At 33.1% G+C, this 26,080-nt stretch overlaps 1 protein-coding gene and 1 pseudogene across 4 annotated transcripts in view; both read left to right on the top strand.

Moving 5' to 3' along the window:
- The window catches only part of Galntl6 (polypeptide N-acetylgalactosaminyltransferase like 6), a 993,708-nt gene that overhangs the window by 583,159 nt on the left and 384,469 nt on the right, over positions 1 to 26,080 (top strand). The gene's annotated exons all lie outside the window — the stretch shown is intronic.
- LOC106027540 (eukaryotic peptide chain release factor subunit 1-like) lies at positions 13,093 to 15,026 on the top strand (annotated as a pseudogene).

Raw genomic sequence — 26,080 nt, 5'->3', positions numbered from 1 at the left:
TGATATTTACAACAATGTAGTTTTTAACTTTATGCTCTTAAATTGCAATTAATAAATGAACATATTTGGACTTCTAGTAAGTTATTAAAATTTTTCAACTTTTTTCTACTATGATATGTAACGTATGTTGTACTTGATTTTAAGATAGTATGCAATTCTAAAATTACAGAATATTTAATGAGCTATAATATTGAGAAATGTGCCCCACTTTTACTAGAAATCTTAAAATTTCACAATTTGTGAAAATAAATACCCTTTCTGACCTTTGTCTTTATACCAACACCTTATGAAAGTTATATTTCACACTTCCTATCATTTCTATGATTCACCTTTGAGTTGCTAGTATGAAATTATGGGGAAGTATAAAAAGTGATAAAATATAATGTACTGGGCCTGCTAGAAATAAAAGGTAACTGCTTCATAGCTTTGATTTTCAGAAATTATTAAGTCATCTTTTAAAAGCTAAATATTTCAAGACTTGAAAATAGTTTGAAATTTGAGACTTCCTTGTGCTCATAATGAAACAATATTTATGCTTCAGCAGTTTATTGTGTTAGTCTTCACAAAGATTTATAGAAATTGCATCCTGTTTCATTTACCATGCTAGAAATTTTTGCATGAGTTATAATAGTTAATCATCATGACAATTCTGCCTATATTCTCTTATTCTTATTTTATAGATAAGAAAATTGTATCTCAGATATTTTAAGTATTTGTTCAAAGATACCTATGCAGCAAATGGTATCACAAGCAAAACTTGATATCATATTTCAAATTTTAAATCCAAAGCACTTTCAAAAATATTACATTACACATTAATATAGCTAAAAAGTAATGAATTCAGTAAGATATTTTAAGTGAATACTGCATGACAAACATTGAACTGAGCAGAAAAGTAAAAACTATTTTCTAGCCAAACAGATGATTCAACTAAGGCAACACTATTTCTAAATTGAATTATTTAAACATAACATACTTACTAATATACTGATTATCTAAAATACACACAGTAGAATATATACTAAGATATATATATATATAATATACCTTATATATAGGTACTATCCATATAGTATAGACATGTATCTAGCTAGCTAGATAAGAGGATAGATAGCCTTTTTTGAGTGGATTGGTTGGTAAAATATAAATTTTTAACATGTTATTTTTTAATTAAAATTTTTAAATAATCAGTAATGTAAGACCTAAAAAATGACAGAATAATTTTTCTTTCTATGTAAAATTATATAATTTTTAAATAAATTAAACGTATATGTATGTGAGAGAGAGAGAGAAACAGAGAGAGAGAAAGATGAAAGAATGCATTGATGACATTTTTTTCTTTAGAATATACCCTTTTCTTTATAATATAGCTCAATGGCACAGCAACTGCCTGGCAATTGCAAGGTCCTGAGTTTGATTCCCAGTACTGAGAGAGAGAGAGAGAGAGAGAGAGAAGCAGACAGACAGACAGAGAAGAGAGAGAAAGACTATATCCTTCAGCAAGTAATTATTTTTTAAAAATATGTACATATATCATAAAAGATTTAGGGAATGTCATATTTTTGCCCAATATATATTGTGTCAAGAAGTTGCAGGCATGGCTGCAAAATTGTACAAGGCGTGATGAGAAATTTCCGCTCGGATCTCTGAAGCTTGGCTGAAAAGGACTTGACAGATTGGGGAAAACAACATCCAAATTCATTCATGAATGCACAAGCACATGGGGGCCATACGAAATATGAACTCTTAAAAGGACCAGATGGTAGAAACTTATAGACCACATGAAACACACACACACACACACACACACACACACAACAACAACAACAACAACAACAACAAACAACAAAACAGAAAGTTACACAAAAGCTCAAGTGAAATTATTGTTTTGAAACATCTTGCATGATCCCCTCTATTTTGCCTTTAAAACCTTTTCCTTGCTTCAACCTCTTTGTGTGTGCTAACAGTTTACTAGAGGATGTATGTTTCCTTCGGTCCAAATAAAATTTGATTTTGGTTCAATTTTGACCTTTTTGTATTTTTCTTAGTCACCAGTTTGCCAAGTTAAGAAAGCTATGAGGTACTCTGGATTTCCCATTTAAAATTCTTCCCTGAACCTGGAAATCCCTGAAAACTCTTGGCTCACACTCTTTATGTCCTTTTATAACTTTACTGATACTACAAGATAAAAATGCTGTCCCAAGCCAAGACAATCAGTCCAAATTATGCCTCTTCCTAAAACTTTGGATCATCTACATAAGAAACATTTCTTTTTAGGAAAATATAATATCTAAAGGGAAAGGTTAATTCATTTCATTCCTGGGAAATTTTGATTCTATATCTATCATTTAGATATAGTCTTATTTTTACTAGCAGAAATATGAATAATTAAGTGATTATAATAAACTAGGATTTTACATTCTGCTCTCCCATTAATTATGTCCTCATTCTCTGACAGGATACTTTACCTTTTCAAACCACAGTTTCCTTGTAAATAAGGGTATTACAGTTCTTCAAAAACCTAAAAGCAAGATTACATTGCATAACTAAAGCAAAGCATACATAAATTATGTTGATTAAAAATCATTAGTAGCTCCTGAGTGATAATAATCTTGAACATATGAATGACAGTCATGTACTGCCTAATATTTCAGTCAATGATGCACCACAAATATTACAGTTTTATATGATTACAGTGGAGCTGAATAATTCCTAGTGACATCTTATGTTACATAAAGTGTAAAAAATACTACCTGCCAATCTATAAAAATATACCACATACAATTGTGCACAGAACATGACATGTGACAATGATAATTTATAATTATATTGATGTATACTTACTATAATACAATTTTAGCTTTATTTGTAGTGTAATTCTTATGCTAATACAAAATTTTTACTATAATTTACTGTCTTGCTCTGTAGCAACTTTCTATATCTTGTGTTTACCATGATCCTGATCACACCGAAAAAATAAAAACATTTCAAATTGATTGAAGTTAGGTTTGTGTAAGTACACTCTATGAAGTTCCTCTCACTACTAAAAACTTAACAGCACATTTTTCAGAAGGTATGTGTGTCATTAAAGAACACTGGATAGCGTACCTTATACAACTTTTTCTTCCATAAAGATAAATGATAGAATGGAAGTAGAACTCTTATATGAGCATTAAAAATTATAAATAAGAAACAAACTAAAAATTAGATAATAAAAACAAGGGGGGTAGATTTTTCTTGAAGGGGAAGAAAATCTAGAAATGCAGGGAGGGAGAAGAGAGTAGAAGAAAAAAGGATGAAAAATGAAATTAAAATATGTTACATGTATGTACTAACTTCACACAAGGAACACAAACAAATTGTACTGAAAACATATACTAATAAAAATAAATTTAAAAATAAGATGTGGTTAAGGGGTACTCCAGTGTGTAAAAATATTTTGTTAAATCTTTATCCATTCATTCATTGATGAGTATTTGTGTTGTTTCCAAGATTTAACTGTTACAAACCATTTCACCATAAACATGAGTGTGTATATATTGCTGTGGCATGATATTTTTAATTCGTTCAGGAAGACACCAGAGAAGAGGAATAACTAACTGGAGGGAGCCTCTAGTTTTAGTTGTTTGAGAAATCTCCAAACTAATTTCCACAGTGGTTGCACCAGTTTACACTCCCACCAGCAGTGAAGAAGGGTTCCTTTTTCCCCACAGCCACACTAACATTTCTTACTGGTTGATTTCTTGACAATCGCCATTCTTCTGGAGTGAGAAGGAATCTCAACATTGTTTTAATTTGCACTTCTTGAATGATCAGTGATGTTGAACTTTTTTTTTCATATATTTATTTTCTGTTTCTACTTCATCTGAGAAATATCTATTCATTCTAAATGTACATTTCAAGATATCTCCAGGTTAATGAATGGGTTTTCAGACCATACTTTCTTTTTTTGAGACCATACTTTATAGCTAAATAAATTGAACACAAGTGTAAGTACTGCATTGTTTCTCTGTGAGAAATCAAGTGTAAATAAGGATCAAAACGTATACTATATATTATAAAACAGAAAGACAAAGTTCAGATGGAAAAGGAAACTAAAGTTGGGGAAAGGGAAAGGAAGGAAAGAAAAAATGGAAATAAAGCTTTTGTAAATACAGAGAGAAAGAGGGATTAAAGATAGAGTAGGGAAAGGATAAAAAATAGGAATTAAGTTGTACTATGTAGAGGTACAAATTTCCTATGATGAATATGATCATTATGTAAATGTAAAATGTACCAATAAAGTTGATTAATAAGAAACAAAACAGCCATTATTTATTAGATTTAAAAAGAGAACGGGTTTAATCACTACATATGATTAGAAATAGAGACAATTTTATGAAAAACCTTTTATTTTCACAATAGATTTTACATTTTCAAAGAAAAATAAGAAACTACACAATTTACAGAAAAATTGCAATTAATTTGAACTTATTCACAGAATATCTGGATATCTGTAATCAGACTTTCTATGTGGTACAAATAAGAATCACTCAATATAAACTGCATAAAGAAAAAAACTGTCTCACAATTGTGGATTTAGGAAGCTCTTATTTTCCTTATGTCACCATGTTGCATTCATACTGGTTTGTATCTACATTGTACCAATTGTCACCGAGGGAGTTATAATAATGGAAGAAGCCTGAAAGTGTGTACGACCCTGATAGGTTTTTAGAAAGTCCATTAGATTTCAATAAGAGTGCTAAGCATTTCTCTGGAAAACTACTTATTGCAATTGTCTGTGGCTAATACAGTATTCAGATCTATGTAGAGCCATAGCACTGCAGTAAAAAGTGGGTGATGTAGGAGTAAAGGAAAAGATTTAAAACAATCTGCATGGGATAACTTAAAAGAACTCGAAGAGTTCTGTATGGAATTAAAACTAGAATTTTCTCCCAGTTTTCATTAACATGTAGCAGTCTAAAAAAATCCATGCATCTGTTTACTGAGCTAACTAACATGTATTTGCTAATGAAATCTTGCCACTTCTGAAACTATATTCAAGGACTCCCGAGAAGATCGCCTTCTCTAATGCAAGCAACTAGATAAATTAAATTGTATTCTTTTCTTAATTCACTAAAGATATTAAATGAAGAGGGAATTGACTATTTGAAACTGGAGTTAAATTGTTATTTCAGTTTGACAGCTGATGTTTAATTCATCTTATAAAAATCAGTGGCTCTACATTTTTCTAAATAGAATAAATTTTTAAAAAACACTAACATGCATAAATATGTAAAATCTCTGCAATATAGATATTTTTTCACAGAAAGCTAGTATCACTCTATTTGTTGGAACATTCTATTGTCTGTACATAAAATAGTTCTAATATCATTGACCATCCTGTTTGTTTATTCCATTCTTACAGGTTATTCTCAACTATTCTTCATAACTGTCCTGATTTAAATGTATCTTACCATGATCATCTGAATTTAAGTCTACTCAGTTAGTTCACAATACAGTTTTATACAATATTTGGGGAGTTTTCACCTTTTGTTTCCTATTTTATAGTGTTTTCCTTCTATAGAATTTTAAAAAATTTTACCACCAGTAATAAGTGCCTAAGAACCAAGATTTAGAGCAACCATGTCAGTTCAAAAAGGGACAGAATGTAAATATGAGTACCTGTACAACACGGAGGTGAAATGATTCAATGCAGGACCAGCTATTTCATTATCATGATCAGTGCAAAAGGAAAATGCAGGACTCATTACTCAAATAATCTAAAAAGAAAAATGCACTAGAAGTACTTTTAAGAAATTAAAACATGAAATGGTTTGCTTTCTTTGAAGTTTCTCTTCTCCTGACACCAGTGCTTTCTAAATTTTTGTTCATATCTCCAGAGTTAGATAAGAATCTTCTTTAAGTACACATCACTTCTTGGCCTTGTGACTAAAACCAAGTGTGGTAAGTACACATGGGGACCTTGTTCCACAGTTTGGTGCTCGTCACCTATTTCTGACACATCCTCTAACCCCATTTCTGAAGTCAGCTGGTAGGACTCAGCCAGTGTTGAGAAGTGTAGGCAATCTTCCTTTCTTTCTGGGGATCACCTTTGGAAATCACTGTGAATAAGCAAACCCCTAGGACTGCAACCGATGTTCCAGATGTAAGTGATACCAGGATCAGGCATGGGCATGACATTAGTCCTTGCCACCTTGTCAGCAAAGCACACAGTGGTCTCCTGCCATTCCTGGGGATACAGGTAGCCACCATATCCTGAAATGTCATGGAAATTGCACACCCTATTCTGATCCTCTCCATGCCATGCCCCTCATGCAGCAAATTCTCCCATACTTCCTACAGTCAGGAATCCTATGCGGCCTCTTTGTCTACATTCTTCTCCCATGATCAGAGTCTTCTGTGAAAGACCTCTATGTTAGAGAGAGGCAGGGAGATGGTTACTTACAACCCACTAGCAGAGACAGCAGGAGGTATACCATGTGTGACCCAAGAAAACAAGACAATGTCATAGGCTTCAGCATATCATCAGCCGTCACATAAATTCAAAAATAAAATTATAAGACTTTACATATAGCAACCGCAAAGCATTAAACACCAGTTGGGTGTAGGGAAGTGCTCCTGAGCTCAAGACCCTCTTCAACGGTACTGACCTTATACCCGTGAAAGCTAATCTAACCAGGAGGGTCTGTTTCCATCAGCAAATGGGTTTAATCCTTAAAACTCATAAATGCGACCTTTGGAAATAAGATATTTGCAAATGAGACAAGTGGAAATCATATGGATGTACATATATGCATATTTACACATATATACATGTATGTACATCTTCATTGCCTTGTTTTTGACATTTGTCATGTAATGTTGCAACTAGCATAATGATTAAATGTACTAGCAAAACGTAACTTTATATACATAGAGTTATAGCATGAGTTATTCAAAAAGAAAAAGCATTTGTACATTACTAAGCTATGCAATCCAAATAAAAGGCAATCTTGAAAGCGAGAACAAATGAAAAAAACAGCATAGTTAACTGAATATCACTGGAAAAAATAATTACTTTTTAAAAGAGATTTTTATACAAGTTATTTTGGATATGTTGCATTTAATCTGCACATTGTCCTATACCTTTAATCAAAGAGCTGTGCTTAATTCTAAAGGTGAAGAAATTGAGACACAATGTGTTTAAATATCAGGCCATGACTCAAGTCTTTGAGCACATGACTGAACATCTTTCCTATTAAAAAGTTCCAAATCCTAAAAAATTATGTTTAAATATATTTAGCTGTTCGAACTAAAATGATGTAAGCAGCCATTTTTATCACAGAGCCTTTTGGGTCCATTTTACCATTATTTTGTGGGTTCAAATTGTTGGAACTGTGTTGTGATGTTGGTCTTGATTGTGGTTCCCTCAAAACAGATCCTGAGACAAAAATTTAATATACTTTACTCATATCAGAACAGGAACTACTAATAAGGCTGTTGAGGAAACGACTGCAAAAAAGAAGGGGGCTAATAAAAAGCCTGTTATTAAGCCACTACCACAGGCAAATGATTGGAGGTTTTCTTGTGGGGAACTGCACAAACAAATCAGAATTCTTTTCATATTGGGAGTGCAAAGCTGGCATTGTTAAATACCAATTCCCAGACAGTATTAGTGGAGGCTGCTGGAGGAGAAGGTTTTAATTTCTTGGTACTTCATGTCTGTCTTGGAAGAAGACAGGTCCTTCACATTTCTAGAAAACGCTCCCACTGATGCCATGCAGATTCACACAGTGAAAGCCCTCAGAAGTAAACATAGAGCTACAATTCCAGGGCTATGTGTGGGCACAGACCTCATCTGCTGTGTCTTGCAATTTCATTTTCTGCCTAAAAGCAGCAAATCTGGGCCTGGATATTTAGCTCAGCGGCATAAGCGCCTGCCTTGCAAGCGCATGGTCGTGAGTTGGATCCCTGGTACAGATAAAAAAAATAAATAAAAGCAGCAAATCTAGAAGGCAACTAGAAAAATGCTACTAAAAGTGACTGGCTTTAATTAGTTATTCATCTATTTTTTTAAAAGGAATAAAAAAGTGATATAGACCTTCAAAACAAGATGATAGGGCATTAATAATGTTTATTATATTGCATATTGTTATCTTTAAAATAGTTGCTCAGAATACCAGATATAGGCATGTAAAATTGATCAAGCAATATAAACACTAATTGTTCCTTTCTTTGTTTTTGTAATTTTTTATTTTTCAAAAGAATGAAACCAAGCAAAATAAAACAGAGCAAGTCAAAACAAAACAGTGTAAATGAAACAGGACTTCAAAACAAGATTATAGGAAATCAACAATGGTTACCATAATGCCTCTTGTTGTCTTCAAAATAGCTACTGATAACTTCAGACATAGTGAAAAGCAAACAAAACAGAACAGAACTAATGAAAACAAAACAGTGAGTGCAATAAAGGATTTCAATACAAGATAATAATAAATCCAAAATGGCTACAATAATATATATTATCTTTGAAATAGCTGCCCATGCCGTTGGATATAACAAGATCAAACCCTGTTGGATATAATAAGATTAAACAAGACAAAACAGAATAAAATCCAACCAAACAAAATAGTGAACATGATACAGGACTTCAAAATAAGATAATAGGGATTAACAATAGCTACCACCTTCAGAAGGAGATCTGCCGTAGATGCTACATTGCATATTGTTATCCTTTACATAGATGATCAGACTACGGGCTTTAGACCTGCAAAGTCACTCAAACACAATGCTGTAAGCATTAAGTTGTATTTTACCTGAATAGTTACTATGGCAGCCTGTGCTTCTTCAAATCAGCAGGTTGCTTGTGGGGAGGAGGGACAGGTTGGCTCTTCTTGTCTCTCAGCCCGTGCACTGAAAGGGGCTGATGTTAGTTTTTCGCTCTTCACCCTGTACATGGCACTGACTTATAGGGAGGGTTTGACTTCTTGTTCTCCTCCCACACAGTCCACAAATGGTACCAACTCTTGGGAAAATGCTGGTGTCCTGTTCTCTCCCCAGTGGGCCCCGTGGCCCAGTGCATGGTGCTGACTCACAGGGAGGGGTTGGCTTCTTGTTAGCTTCTTGTTCTCTTTCCCTGCCACTAACTAATAGAATAAGTAGTAAAACTATCTTAGCTATCATATATATATATTTTTTTTTTTCTTCCATCTTTTCTCCTTACCCCATCCCAGTTGTCCTTTCTTTTGAGCAGTTACTTTCTCTTTCACAATATCTGTTGTAACTTTTGGATATTACACTTTATTTTTATGCTTTCGGTTTCTTATGCCTTTATTTAAAGTAAGCAATATTTCTTTTTTCAGTGATGAATTTACATATTTATATTAGCATTAGATGATGATGCTTGATGTTTGAGTATTTACAAAATTAAAAAATTATAAATATTATTTAAAACTATATAAAAATCCAGGATAGTATTTTTACCTAATAGACCTAATATATGAAATAGCAATGCCTAAGAGTGAAGTGTTGTTTACAGAATCAACATACAGATGGTGGCATTTGTGGGCTTAAAATTCAAGTTATAGAGACAAGAGCCAAACAGGATATCTAAGTCTCATTTATATCCAAAAAGAAAAAAGAAAAAAAAAAACTCTTCCAAGTTAAGGTTCTCTTTTCAATACATTAATCAATTCATTTCTATTTCCTACATTAACTGCATTTGCACACTGAAGATTAACAGACCTAAAACAATGGCAATAAAAACAAGATTACATAATATAGAAATATGTCTTGTATTTGTAAGCTTGTGTATTAATAAGCATAATAATGTAAGCATCATGATGAAGAATTGACTTCAGATTAGTTATATGAAAGTGTGGTGTTTCTTTCCATTAATTTGTTTCCTCAGAATTCATCTTTGTAACTAGACTTCAATTTCTGAAAAGAAAAAGAAAAAGAAATAAACTTGTCGGTGCAGTCACACTTTATTTTTTACTGTGAGATTGTTTTTACCCAACTTGATCATCTATTTTCCACTGACTTAGCTATGAATTACTTTTGGTTTGGTTATGCCCAAAAATTCAATGTATTCTAGTAAGATTATAATTTCTCACTGATAATATTAAAAAGAATAGACTTTGAACAATAGCTACTTGATTAGATTAAATTTACAGTTTCAAGAGGCCATTTTAGAGACCATAATGCACATTAATTATATTTCAGTGCATATTTCAAATGTGTTATTGTGCAGCAAAAGATCACCATGGGCCAAACTCAGTACAAGTATATGATAGGAGTAGCTCAGGAAGAACTTCATAGAATATTATTGGAAAGCTCCAATATACTTGAAATATTCATAGAAGGCTTTCATGGGTGAGGAAGATTTCAAGTCAGGTCCTCAAAAGTTGTTCAATTTGACAAATTACTGAGATTAAAATTCCACTTACTAGTAATAGATTGTGGGTTTGCCCAGGTTTTTATTGCTGTTATAAAATATTTGATACTGATAAAAAGCAGTATACATAAGAGAATTCTAAAATGAAAAATGTCTAAATGCATTGAGGGTATTACATTATAGTAAATAAATGAAATCAGATCATATAAACTTAGAGAAACCAAAACAAAAAAGACTTTGACATGAACCCAAAAACAGACACAATAAAGTGCCATGGAGAATTTAGGAACATTTTATAAACTGTCTTAGTAAACATTAAAGCTTGCAATGTGAATGAATAAAATCAAGGAAACACTTAAGACTATGGACAGGTGGTAATTATTAAGCACCAAGATGCGAACAGCAACATCAGAAATTATGAGAAAAGAATAACATAACAGACATGCATGTTAAAGGAAAATGATTAAGAGTTCATCTTTGGCTACATTTAGACACCACAGAAAGTATTACTCAGCATTTCAGATCCTAAGGATTATAAGATATGACTTTCCTTGAAGGACTAAAACATATAGCCAATGTGAGAAATAACAATATCATTTTAAGATAATTCTGAATTGATAGTAGAATAATTTAGGAAATAAAGATGTCATATCAGTCTCTATGCAGAGTTGCAAAAAGATGTAGATGGTAAAACTTTAAATATATGAGAGTAAATCCTATAAATGAAAGTATAGATAGATATATTACATATTACTTCTAAGAATAGGTGTCAAAATAAAGTTTTTCCACAACCTTGCTGAGCTGAGATTTGACAGGCACAGTATGACTATAGAATGATACTTCTTAAAAGATGTAAGGACCCATAGAAGTCAAAAACAGCTAAAGGCACCGTTCTATAAATAGGAAACAGTAGAGGTTATCTTAGAGGCAACAAATAAAGTAGAATTTAAGCTGTAAGGAGTAATTCATAGCAAGTTTATCTTCATTGAAAAGAAACATTCATGTCATCTGCTTGTTTCCAATTGCTAAGTCTATTTGGTTTGTGGATTGTATTTTGAGTAAATACTTTGAAGATAATGATACACAGTGTAAAAGCTATTGCAATTCTCTTATATTTGATTATAAAATTTTATATTATTTTTTGTAAAATAATTTCTAAAAAGAGAGACAAAGTATTAGCCAAAAAATTAGATGTAGAGCTATTTATATTCACTGGAAGTATAAGATCAGAGTTATGAATTGATCTGTGAAGCATGGTGGAGATTCCCAATGTAGAAGAAACACTAATAAATGATTGTGTGAGTCCTCGAAGGATATGTTTCATCACAACCACATTTCTTCATGTACTTCACCATCTTTGGTCACTAATATATCTGGCTATTATCAACATCACTAGTATCGTTATCCCTTAGAAGGCAATGACATCATTATCACATCACCATTTTTTTCATTTATTTTTAATAGACTTGGTGCTAAATTAACATAAACAACAGTTGCCATAGAACGGAGCAAATTGAACTGAAAGGATATTTTGCATCTCAACATTATTCTCCTCACTCTATAATTCTTCCTGCCAATCTGCAAAGTATGGCTCCTCCAAAGAAGAAGAAGTTAAGAATCTTTGTCACACTTCCGCACTGTAAAGCATATAACAATTTACAGTAATTAGATTACAAGGTGAAAGCAGTGTGTAGCTGAAGAATGACTGATCCAAGAATCAAAAATCTACATCAGACTCAGCTCAGCAAAATTGGATAATCTTGGTCAAATCATTTTGCTTTTCAGGGAGTTAGAAGTTGGGCCTGACAATTCATATTCTTTTTTTTTTTTTTTTGTATTGGTGATTGAACTTATTCCAGGCAGGCACTTATGCCACTGAGCTAAATCCCTGCCTTCCTGAATTCTTTTAAAGTTTTAGATAATTGAAATTAGCTAATTAACTAAGTAAACTAAACTAACTTAACCACAGTCAATAATAAATTTATTGCATAACTGGAATAATATTTGTAACTAAGTCATATTAGGCTATGTGTTCCAGATATTGTGTGACGTGCTTTGTATCTTATTCAATTCTCATTATATTCTTATACACCTCTGATAAGTATTCTTCTGTTAAAAATGAACAAACTTGGATATAGAGATGTTAGACAACTTATCATGGGTCATACAACCAGCAGAACCTAAGCTTCCGTTTAAACCTTCTCAGCCAGGAATAAGTTCATAAATTTAAACACAGTACTATTTTACAAGGGCATGATGATTTAAAATGGAATTTATTTCAATCCAAATAACTTCTCCACAGAGAAGGAAAGAAATACTTTTGTTATCAAATGCTACTTAAACTGTAATGTGATTTGCATTACAGACAATTCTCTAAAGAGATTACAAAGACAGAAATAAATTCCACCTTTGTAGATAGCCAAGCCAACATAACACATTTATGCACATTCTCAGGATCAAAGCTAACTAGTCCTCAACAGGATTTGACAGAACTATGTATCACACATTGCTCATGATAAATTTATTTAGCAATTGGAGTCTCACTCTATTGGCTTTATCTGAAAGCTAAATGAATTTTTCATAACTGTATCATGGAAATAGTTTTTAACTGAGCTGCTAATCAAGTCATACTCCTGTCCTGGCACAGAAACTGGGAAATAAGGGTGATGTCTTCCTTTATGATTATATTTCAAAAGAATACACACATTATTCTACCACAAAGTATAAACCTGAGTCATTTGTAGGAAAATTGATGCATCTTGAGATCACAATATTAAGTGAAATAAATCAGATATACAAGCTTAAATGTTACATGAATTTTTATATGAGAAAACAAAAGCATAAATAATTCACAAAGTAAAATAAAGGTTGGATAGTAGAAAACAAGAAGACAGATCTTTCACAAATGGAACTGGAAGGAAAGGAAAAGAGGAATGGATGGGGAACTAAATGAAGTTGCTCCCACAATGAATGTAATCATTATATACTGCAAACACGTACAACAGTTTCCAGAAAGGAAATCTGTATGCTCCCAGATCCTTGATAAATATTTCTGGATCTTAAAGATATCAAAAGATTAATTTGTTTTTAAATCATATTTACATATATTTAAAAGAAACAGAAATGTATCACAAATAACTAAAGTAAATGTCTGAAGGCCTTGGAGACTGTGATGAATGTGTGCTGAAGAGAAAGTTACTTCTCCTACTATCGAAAAGGAAAACTAGAGAAAAAGGCGCAGGACCCTAGTGCTGCCGCAGGAATGTGGAGATCTGGAAGATAAGAGCCTGGAGGCGGCCTGCGGGTGACCACCGCGTCTGGACCCTGGTGCCCTCTGGATCCGGGACCCTCAGGATGGCCACCCCTGCGCCGCATGGCCGGATGGGAACCAGGCACCAGCCAGCTCCCACCTTCTGGACGTCTGGCAATGGCAGCAGCATGATATCATTGATCATGGCAAAAATGTTAGCAGATGAGTTTGGAACTGCATCTAACATTAAGTCATGAGGAAACCGCCTTTCAGTGCAGGGAGCCATTACATCTGTACAACAGAGAGTTAAACTTTATAACAAAGTACCTCCAAATGGTCTGGTTGTTTATTGTGGAACAATTGTAACAGAAGAAGGAAAGGAAAAGAAAGTCAACACTGACTTTGAGCCTTTCAAACCAATTAATACATCATTGTATTTGTGTGACAAATTCCATGCAGAGGCTCTTACAGCAGTACTGTCAGATGACAGCAAGTTTGGCTTCATTGTAATGGATGGTAGTGGTGCACTTTTTGGCACACTCCAGGGATATGCAAGAGAAGTCCTGCACAAATTCACTGTGATCTTCCAAAGAAACGTGGCAGAGGAGGTCAGTCAACATTGCGTTTTGCCCGTTTAAGAATGGAAAAGCGACATAACGTTTCTAAAGTAGCAGAGACTGCTGTATAGCTGTTTATTTCTGGAGACGAAGTGAATGTGGCTGGTCTTGTTTTAGCTGGATCAACTGACTTTAAAACTGAACTAAGTTAATCTGATATGTTTGATTAGAGGTTGCAATCAAAAGTTTTAAAGTTAGTTGATTTATCCTATGGTGGTGAAAATGGATTCAACCAAGATAATCTACTGAAGTCCTCTCCAATGTGAAATTCATTCAAGACAGGAAATGAATAGGACGGTACTTTGATGAAATTAGCCAGGACACAGGCAAGTACTGTTTTGGAGTTGAAGATACACTAAAGGCTTTGGAAATGGGAACTGTAGAGATTTTAATAGTCTATGAAAATCTGGATATAATGAGACATGCTCTTCATTGTCAAGGTACAGAAGAGGAGAAAATACTCTAACTACAGAACAAGAGAAAGACAAATCTCCTTTCACAGACAAAGAGACAGGACAGGAACATGAGCTGACTGAAAGCATGCCCCTTTTTGGAATGGTGTGCTAACAACTATAAAAAATTTGGAGCTACATTGGAAATTGTCACAGATAAGTCACAAGAAGGATCCCAATTTGTAAAAGGATTTGGTGGAATTGGAGGTATCTTGTGATACCGAGTAGATTTCCAGAGAATGGAATACCAAAGAGGAGATGATGAATTTTTTTACCTTGATGAGTACCTTAATTTTTTTACCTTGATTTTTACCTTGACGACTAGGTAGTTGACATGGGTCCAGAAAAACGTGCCTCACCCTCCAGCATCCAACCCAAGGAGCATACATACCCGTGGTGGATTCTAAACAGATCCCTGCCTTACAACTGGAACATTTCCAAACTTAATCCATGAACATTAGATACTGAAAAGAGAACTGAAACAAAATCGGATCCAGCCCTACAATTTGGTTTGTCATGGTGTCAGCACAGCAGCCTACAACTAAGTTCCTAAATGCCACTTTGGACTAATTTAGAAAAAGAATCCCAGTTCTTACTTTTACTCGATGGTGAAATTGGTTGCTCTTGTATTTTATGAAAAAAAAAAATGATTTTTTTAACCTTCATACATAGAAGCAAAAATACTTTAACTGCTGTAAACCTTCAAAAGTTAATAGAAGTGAGATCATTCTGGTTTGTTTCTGATTTTGCTTGAAGAAAAATTAAATTGCTGCATTCCGCAGAGACCCATTTACATGGCATTCTCAGCTTAGACTGCATAAGAAAGGTATATGTGGTGAAATGTTGGGGAAAAAAGGGGAAAACTAGTGTTTCTCTCACATTTGTACAAAGGATGATCAAAAAGTTTGATGAATATTTAAATATTTTAAAAGTTTTACTATAAAAGATTCATCACATTAATCATTCTCAAAATACTCAGAATATTCCTCTTTTTAAAATACACTTATCCCATCATTATTGGCAATATATTTTTTACTGTAAATTTTTTAACACCAAAGCATTCACCACTCATCACACCTTGTATTTGCCCCAGTCCTATAGACTGTAAGTGAAGAAGTTTGTAATAGTCAATATTGTAGGTGAAGAAGTTTCATAACAGTCTTCTACCCATTTTGCCTTTCTGTGAGAAAGATCTTAGTGATAGATATTGAAGATAAGGACACATTACAGGTTATACTTTAACTTTGCATTTTAAGTTATGCAGATTTCAAAGTGGTAGTATATATAGGTTTACTGTATTATTTATGTATGTGCCCTTATGAAATAGGTAAAACAATCTTTTATTTGGTATTCTGATCGTTATTCAAAAACTGACTCAGAGAGGTAAAGACAAGGCCAAGAAGTGGAGTCAAGAATTCAATTCAAGGGGAGAGTTTTCATGGTCCCATCGAGCTGCCTCATCTTCCATGACCTCTGCAGGAAATCGTTCTGTAACATACCTCACCATAATCAGTTCTTGACACCGGTCACCCGATGGGGAGTTTCCTGGAATGGGATGTAGGGGTGTGTTTCCATGTCTCCTTGCTCTTGCCTCTTCTGCCCTTTCTGCTTTTCTTGGTCACAAAACTCAGTTCTAACACAGTGTACTAATGTCATATTAGTATGCACTGATTTTGCACAATATCAGCGCCTGTTTTCCATATCTATTGTTAGCTCATAAAAATGAAGATTTCTCTTCATTTTCTTTGACTCATTAAATCCTCATTTCCCATTCATTATAATATATATTCATCTGCTATAGTCTCCATTCAAACTTGGTAACTTGCACAATGAAACCATATTGCTTGAGGAAAGAACTATTATTGACTACATTAGTAAGGTTACTTTTAACAGAGAAACTTACATTCTTTCCCAAATATTTCATGCACTTAAATTATTTTTTTATTAGGAAAAGGACCCATAGAAAACATGAATATTTTTCTTTCTCAGAGGATCTTTTGTTACTTAAAAATGTTCTGTTGTTTTTAACAAAGCAGAAATGCTAACACAAATAGATCGTAATCATTCCTGAAACATTTCAGTTCTACCATATGTATGCCATGGAGGTAAGATATAACTGTGGAATTGTATGTGCAAAGAAATAAAACCACATGTACTTAGAGATCTGTGAAGTTTAACTAGCCATCTGTTCCAAACTACTCAAGAGATTCCACAATTTTTTCATTCCTGAGATTTCGATTTATGCTTACTGAATCATGAATTGTGCTTATGCGTAAGAACCCAAGATTTCTCCTAATGTTTATACCAATAAATGTATAGTCGCTGAGGGGGACCAGAGATTTATGTATGCCTACATGCTCTACTATTAAGATATATAAGATGTCTTAATCTTCAACACTTTACTACTTCCGTGTATCTTTTTAAAAATTCTTGCACATTGATAACATGATTTATAATAATTTTAGTTCTAAGAACTAAGTGTCTAATGGACAGTGTAACAGTTACTGAAGTTATGGTCAGGGGAGTAACTAAGGTAATATGACAGCTGCAACAGTTCAAAGTGCTCAGAGCTAGCAATTTACTTATTTCTGCACTTTGTGATTTATCTGAGTAACCATAAGAGCTGTAAGAAGGGAGATGAAGACACAAAGGTAAAAAATAACCCAAAACCAATTAGCAACTGCAGTGAAAAGGTGGAAAACAGATACACCTCGAGACTGTAATATTAAGTAACATAAATTAGAGACAGCAAGGTTAAATATCACATGCTTTCTATTACACAAGAAACACGAAATATGAATAAAAATCAAAATTAAAAATAGATAATAGGAGGTACGTAGCTAGATCTTTTGCAAAAGAGAAGGGGAACAAGTGATACAAAGAAGGAGAAAGGGGATGCAAAAAAAAAGATGTTTTATGCACACATACCAACTCCCTACGATGAAAGCAGTCATGTATTTAATCATGAACTAATAAAAATTATAAAAGGGAAAAATAAAATTTCACAACCTCTCCTTCTTATTCACCTTCCACTCAGTTATCTGCATTATCTTCCTTACTAGGGAAGGTAATTAAGGCATTCTGTATCCCTTACATCCCAGCTCAAAACCTTCTGTGATTGCTATAGGTTGTGCACTGAGGTTCCAAATAAACCTAGAATGAAAAGCCTTCCAAATTATTTCCCTTTTCCTTTTTCTGGCACTTAAATTATTGTTTTTTCATCGTAGTTATTTCTTCAGTTTAAATACCTGTAAAGAAGGACCTGCTCAGATACCATGCTAATGCCAATATATACCAAGTCTAATAAAAGTATACATAGAGAGTGAAGAAATCAATGAAAATCATGACTTACATTAACTCTAGCAGGTTCATAATGAAATCTGTTTCTAAATTACTTACACTTTAAGGACATGAGTGTGACCTACATAGTGTTAAGTGGCAGAAGAGCCAGTAGTTTTCATAATAATCTAAGGAAAAGAATGAAATAAAATGTATAACTTTCTCATTTATAATTTTTCTATAATGATGAAAAATGATAGTGTTTACTTTTTATTGAGTACATACAATATCTAAGATATTACTTTAAATATATATATATATGTATGTATATATGATTAGGTAAACATTCATGTACACACAAAGCTATATACACACATACAATGTCACAGCACTCAGACATAAACTCAGTCTGCATTTTATGAATGATGAAACTGAGTATCCCAGAAGTTAAAAATGAGCCCCCCCCCTTCAACAGGTAAAAATAATAATATCACAAGTCATTACAAAGAACAGAGTTATGTTTTACTAAAGGAAAATTTAACAATTCAACAATTTTGAAGTATGAAATTGACAAAACAATTTTGAAATTTCCACTTGTCATTGAGACTTAATTATTTCTTCCTTTAGGCCATCATTTTAAGTAAACTTGGCTAATGTTCACCTTTTTGAAACAAATACTATTCTGCTATCCCTTTTCATATATATTTATTTCATGCACATCACATCTTTGCTAAATTATGCAAGATTTTGCTTTGCACATCAAATGTATTAGAAGCAATTGGCTTCTCTGAGGACACAGAGCCTTATGGAACTTTTGTTTGAACTTTTTTAAGCTTACTTATAATTGTGGTAAAACACATGCAACATAAAATTTATCACCCTAACCATTTCAGGCATGCCATTCGGTGCTATGAAGTATGTACACATTGTTGTATAACCATCACCACATCTATCTTCAATGCTCTTTTTATTTTGTGAAACTGAAACTATCTTCATTGAATCATAACGTCCCATTCCTTTTTTCTCCAGCTCCTGACAACCAGCATTCTATGCATTTGACTACTCCAGGTATCTGTTCACCTTTTAAAGGAAAGCTATCCATGAGTGAATGCCTCAGTAGTATTTGGCTTTCTCAAATTTTCAATATGCTTGTCACTTGGATTTAGCTACTTAACTAAGTAGAAAAATGGTGAGTCCTGCCTATGATGAGAAGCCAAAATCTAACTATTCCAATATCGGTAGAGCTGAGTTTCAAATTCAGACCTGTTAACACTGACTGGAGCCTGTTTTAGCTTCATTTTGTCAGTGAAAATTGACTCCTTCTAGATGTTAATCTATTCTAAGCAAATTTTTCTTGAATAAACCTAGGTTGTTCTTTAAAAAGGTAATTCTACTCTCCAGAAGTCACAGGTAACTCCAAAGGGTAAAAAAGCTGAAACAAAGAAGCATATTTTAATTTAAAAGTCTTATACAGCACTGAAATACTTTATGAGTAACCCAGAGAACTTTATGTCATTTTCTATTTTATCCTGAAGACATTCTTATTTATTTGACCTATCTTTTTCTCCAGAACTAATTACATAACTGGATCTCTGTATGACATTTTTTCTAAAATTTATCTATGAAAGCTTTGATTTTTTTTTTTCTTTTTTACAATGCTGGCTAGGAATGTAACTTTTCAGTCAGTAAATCTGTATCTTTGTCTGTCTCATAGTAGCTAAGCCAACTCCCTACTGAGCTAAGTCAACCTTCCAGGAAGCTAATCTCTCATTCTCAAGAGGCCTAGCTTCTGAAAATTTGACTTGATGCTCTAACAAGAAAGAGCTCCTGCATAGTGGAGGTTTTCAGGGTTAGCAGCCAGTGGACAGGGCTTGACCTATGGACTAGAAAGGATGATTTAGGAATCTGCTCTAGAGATCAAGCAGAAATAGGTGTTCATCTGTGGAAAATGGAAGGATCCTAGATAAAAGCAGTCCACAACATAAGGCAAAAGCACTTCAAACTAAAGATTTGCTTGACTCTTGGTGTTTTTTGTTGCTTTTCATGTGTCAGTTTCAATGAAGGAACAAAAGAATTATGGTTTGATTTGACTGTTTCTCTGGGGAAGTATTTTCTTTTCGTGAAACTCTGATTTTAGCAATGAATTTTGTAGAAGATGAAGGTAACATTCTGCAAATTCAAGTTCACTAGGTAAAATGTGGGTATGGGGGACATCTTCTACATTACATAATGAAATGTGGCTGCCAGAGAATGTCATTTGTTTCTTTAAGGAATTAACAGCCAAGGCAATTTTATTTTGATTTTCACTGGAATGCATATTGCCAGCGTTAATGAATGACTTTAAACTAATGCCCCTTGTACATGGCATGTGGTATAATTTCACTCATATAAACATTAGAATAATCTAAAGTTTAAATTACATTTTAGTTATACTTGAGACTCCAATCTACTGATTGATTTCAGTTCATAATATTTCTACATAAATTTATACTACTCAGCAGAGGCAACACAGAAGAACAAATTTTAAAAACAACAAGTGCTTATTCATACTTCTATATATGTTTACATTTTGCTTGCTAAGGATTTGAAGGAACTAGCAGCAGAGAATGATGTACTTGTGAACAACAAGATCTGAAGATTTCTGCAGAGTCATATATATATATATATATATATATATATATATATATATATATAATCTTCCAGTAAATATTCAGCATCATCAGGGCTTATGTAGGTTGCTTTTAAAATAATGTTTTGTTTTATAACATATTTTTCTTTTTTTGTACCAGGAACTCACAACCTCGTGCTTGCCAGGCAGGCGCTTATGCCATTGAGCTAAATCCCCTATTACATAAAATTTTAATGACATACCATCTGAGATTGTCTCATATCTACCTACTATGTAGATAATTTGCTTTATTTTTAATGTTGTATTTCATTTTGGAAGCTAAGTATATTAAATTTCAGTTTCCCCTGTTAGGACTACAGATCTATGAATTTTGACACGTGTGAACAGTCACTTTTATCTTGCTGAAAAGTTTGTCCATGTCTCCTTTAGTCAATGCCCTCTTCCAATCTCCAGTACCTAGCAGCAACTGAAATTTTTGTTTTTGACGCTGTAGTCAGTAGATTGCAGGCCTCGTAAACAGGATGCTGGGGAGATTTTTCCGTATCTTTTACCATATTATGCAGTGACACAGTGCAAACTCCCTAACCTTTATTCGCTCCTGCCTAACATGCTTCTCAGTCCCTTAATTTCACTTGTGTCACCTTCCGTGCAGGCTTCCTTTGCTCATTGTCACTATCTAATGTAAGAACCATAAAAAATGATATTTAAAATCTAAAGGTATTTAGGTCTATGCATCAACTTTTTATATGCTCTAAAACTTTATGCATCTACAATGATTTTTCCTTTCCCATTACCACCGAAAGAAGACTTTCACTATCTCTTGACATCTAAAATATTCCCCTTATGTAATACTCTCAGTTTGGCTATAAGAAATCAAATTGTTTAAACAACATTAAAGATGTATTTTTAAGCATGAAAGCAATAAACGGTGTAAATATAAGACTGAAAATGTTCTGCTTCAATACTTTACCTTCTACCCACAGCAGATAGCAGTTTTAAGAGTATTATTTGCACCCTGTCAGACTTTCCACTTATTAGTAACAATTTTACAGAAAAATAATGCAAATAAATAAATATTGCTTTTTTCAATTTAACAATTTATGATACCTATCTCTTACAATCAATATTATAGACTTACTGCATTCTATAGCTACCAAATAGAATTTCACATGAATTCTGTCAAAATTCACATTTAAGTATTCCCTTATTCATCTTATATGATAAATTTGTAGACTGATTCATATTTTTCTCCATTCCAGGTGCATTTATATTTTTATAAACATGTCCATATTCTAGAAGGTGAAATTGTTTGGAGCAAAGTATCTGTCCATTTAAAATTTTGGTACCCATTATACAATTGCCTTCCCAAGGGAGGCTAATTAAACCCCATCCTTATCACAGAAGTTCCCACTTTCTAACACAGTCAGCTTAATGGCTGTCATTAACTATCTGAATTTTAAATTCTCTGATAGGGCGGATATAATATGTTATTATTGTTATTCAGTCACAGTTTCCCGATTATTACTAAGATTAGTAAGATATATAGTTACTCTTTTTTCAAGTTCACGATATGGTAAGTGCCTGCTTCATAGATTTGTCAGTCTCCGATTGAGTTGAAGGCTTTCTTATGTTTTAGGAATATTAGTGCTTTGCTTTTACATACTAAAATAGTTTTTTCTGAATGCATACTGGGATTTTTAATTTCAACCAACTAGAAAAGAGTTACTTATTCATGTTTGCTCTCATTGAAAGTGATTTCCAATTGATGCTACAGAGTAGATTCACCAAGATAATGTTGTAAAAACTCATGTCTGAGCCTGAACACCTTCAGATTCAGTTCCAGATATTCAGGGTAATTTTGAAACAGCACTTTCAGTTAATACTAAACTTCTTTCTGTGTAAACAAACTGTGTTAAAGATCCTGGAGTTATACCAGGGAGTCTTTCTTTTTCTTTCTTTCTTCTTTCTTTCTTTCTTTCTTTCTTTCTTTCTTTCTTTCTCTTTCTTTCTTTCTTTCTTTCTTTTTCTTTATTTTGTTTTTACCATGGCTTTATCTTTATTATTTTTATATTTTCTGTTTCTTTTTTTTTTTTTTTTTTTTTTTTTGCTTACTGGTACACATATGTAGTACATGATGTTAACATCCCTTGTGGGAAGTTGATGCATGTACATAACACATCTTTTCCTATCCCCTTTCCCTTCCATCTCCCCCTTTACCCATCCCTTAGTCCCATTTCCTTTTTATTTTTTGGTACATGTTTGTAGTACATGACGTTTACATTCCTTGTGCAGAGCTGGCACACTAACATAACATATCTCAATTACTTGTTTTCATTGTTTGTCCAATCTCTCTTTCCTCCCATCTCTTGACCCACCTCCATTTTGAGATTGATCTATCACCCTAATTCTCATCATCTGCCCTTTATTTCACTTTTCATTTTTACTGTGTTTCTCATATAAGAAAAATCATGTAATATTTACACTTTTGTGTATTTATTTCACATAATATTATGGTCTCAAGGTGCACCCACTGTCTTGCAAATGATCAGTGTTTGTCTTCCTTATGCCAGAGTACCATGTGCAATTACTGTATCACATTTTCTTGATCTATTCATCTGTTGTTGATGGATATATGGTATGGTTTCAAGTTTTAGCTATTAGGAATCATGCTGTGGTAAACATGGGTGTCATATATCTCTGAAATATGATCCCTTAAATTGGGGGGGAATAAACCTGAAAGGGGAATAGCTGGGTCAGTGTAATTTCTGGTTTTAGTTTTTTGAGGAATCTACATGTTGATTTCCATAGTGGATTTTCCATAGAGGTACCAGGTTACATTCACACCTACAGTGCAGACGGGTTCCTTTTTCTCCATAATCTTGCCATAATTTGTTAATATCTGATTTCCTGATGATAGACATTTTTGGAAGGATGTCATTTTGATTTCCATTTCTTTAATGGCCAGTGGTGATGAGTATTTCTTCCTATATTTATTAGCCATTTGCACTTTTTCTATGAAGTGTCTAGTCATTTCGCCTGCCCATTTTTTGATTGGGTTTTTTATTTTGTAGAGAGGTCTAATTTTTTGAGTTCTTCATATATTCCAGATATGAGTTATCTGTCTGAGAAATTGCTAATTTTATTTTCCTATTATGTAGGTTGTCATGTTGATCTTTTCTTTTGTTGTGCAGAAGCTCTTCAATTTAATATGATCGCTTTTGTTGATTCTCAGAACTATTTTCTGTGCAGCTGAGATTCTGTTCAGAAAATCCTTGCCTATGCCTATGAATTCAATAGTTTTATCTCTTTTGTTTTCCAGTAGGTTGTGTTTCTAGTTTAATATTTACTTCTCTGCTCCATTTTTATTTTAGTTTAGTACACGGTGAGAGACAGAGATCTAGATTCAGTTTTCTGCATGTGAATAGCAGAAATTTAGCAGCATCATATATTAAAGAGGCTTTCTTTCTCCCCTTTTGACCCGTTTGTCAAAGATCAAATAGTTGAATTTACTTCGAGTTGTTTGTGCATTCTTTATTTGATTCGACTGATCATTTGCTTTGTGCTAGTGCCATGTTATTTTCTACCACAGTAGCTTTGTAATAGAATTTCACTTTTCAGGTTGTGATGGACCCTGCTTTGCCCTTTTTATCTCGCATTATTTTTACACCTTAGGTCTCTTCTGGTTTCATATTTGAGAATTACTTTCTGTAGTTCCATGAAGAATGTTGTTGGAATTTTGATTTGGAATTGCATTAAAGTTGTAAATAAAATGTATATTAATACTGATTCTTCCTATCCAGGAGTGGGGACATCTTTCCATTTCCTGTTGTCCTCTGCAATGTCCTTTTGCGTAGTCCTATAGTGCTGGTCACTCCTGAGTCTGGTTAATTCCTAAATATTTAATTTTTATCGATGCCACTGTGAATTGTTTTTTCTCTATATTTTTTCTCCATGGGTTTATTATTTTTGTAGTGGAAGGCATTGATTTTTTTGTGTTTTGATTTTATATCCTGCTATATTCCTGAGTGGATTTATTAATTCTGAGAGTCTTTTGATAAATTTTGAGTGATTTTCAATGTAGAGAATTATGTCATCTACAAATATTGGTAACTGGTAGTCAATATTTTTAAAGTGTAACAAGATATACTCCTGCTTTGGGTCTATAGTCCACATTAAAATAGCAGGGATTTAGAGCATCAAGTTTTGACTCTTTCTTAAGAAGACTTGTCTCACTTAGAATTATAAGACTTTTATGCTTTGGTTTAATGTGTTTCATAATTTTATTGGGAATATAAATGTATTTGAAGTATAATTTTTTTGTTTTTGTTTTTGTTTTTTAATTTTATTTAAGGAGAAAAGAAAAAAAAAGCAGGGAAAGGGTACAAGTTATACAGATTTACAGAAAAAAAATGAACAGTAGGAAATCACTAGTTAATGAATTACATATTGTCATCTTAGAAATAATTGTTCAAGTCACAAAATTAAAGCTTGTAAAGTGGACATTCCATCAATGATACTGCAAACAGTTCTGTTCATTGATCCAATAAAACTCTGTGATATCATTTTCTATCTTATACACTTAAATATACATGCAGTTATATAGTTTAGAGCACTTTCTTTTCCTCTCTTTTGTACCATGACTATTACACATTTTGGGTTTCATTGCTCCCACGGTTCTTATTACTTTTTTGGAAGAGAGTAAAACCAAATGTGACATAACAGAACAGAATCGGTCAAGTCAAAAGGGTGGACATAATAGATAATGTAAAAACATAATACAGGTGATCAACAATGGTTACCATAATGTCTCCCGCTATCTCTAATAGAATTGCCTATATCATTAGTTATAATACAATTGAACAAAACAGTAAAGAATAAAACCGACAAAACCAAAACATTGGAGACATTGTAGGTCTTCAAAAGTAGCTAAAAGTCAACAAGAATGGGCGTCATAATGAATCTCATTATCTTCACAGCTGATGCCTAAACTTTCGAACCTGATACTATCCAGCAAAACAGAATAGGGGAACATCAGTTAAAAACCAGATGGTGAGAGTAATACAGGGCTTTAAATCAAGGTAATGAAAAGTCAAAATGGGTTACTATAATATATCCTGCTATTTTTTTCCTTTAATTAAAAGGATAAAGATAAAAAAGTAAATAATGGAGTGGAGATTGAGATAAAAGAGGGCATAACAACGAAACAGCGCAGATCAAAACATAACCATTTAAGCAGAATAGTGTTTCACCACCAGATAATCCTAACCTAAAAGTAGTTACCATATTGTTTCTTTCTTTGAAATCCTTGAGTACAACTTCGTATACTGTAGCATTAAGTATACCAAAACAATGTAAAACCATTCAAGAGAATGACAGCATTACAGAGTATTTAGAATCGACTAACAGAAAATGAACAATGGTTTCTGTATAATCTCCTTGTCTTTAAAAGGTTTTTGCTTATACTATCGTACATAA

This window comes from Cavia porcellus, unplaced genomic scaffold (assembly GCF_034190915.1).
Source record: "Cavia porcellus strain 051 isolate PalLab524CR breed Dunkin Hartley unplaced genomic scaffold, mCavPor4.1 scaffold_24, whole genome shotgun sequence".
In the NCBI taxonomy this organism is placed as follows: Eukaryota; Metazoa; Chordata; class Mammalia; order Rodentia; family Caviidae; genus Cavia; species Cavia porcellus.
Note: the sequence above shows the minus strand (reverse complement) of the source record. Positions and strands in the feature narration are given on the sequence as shown.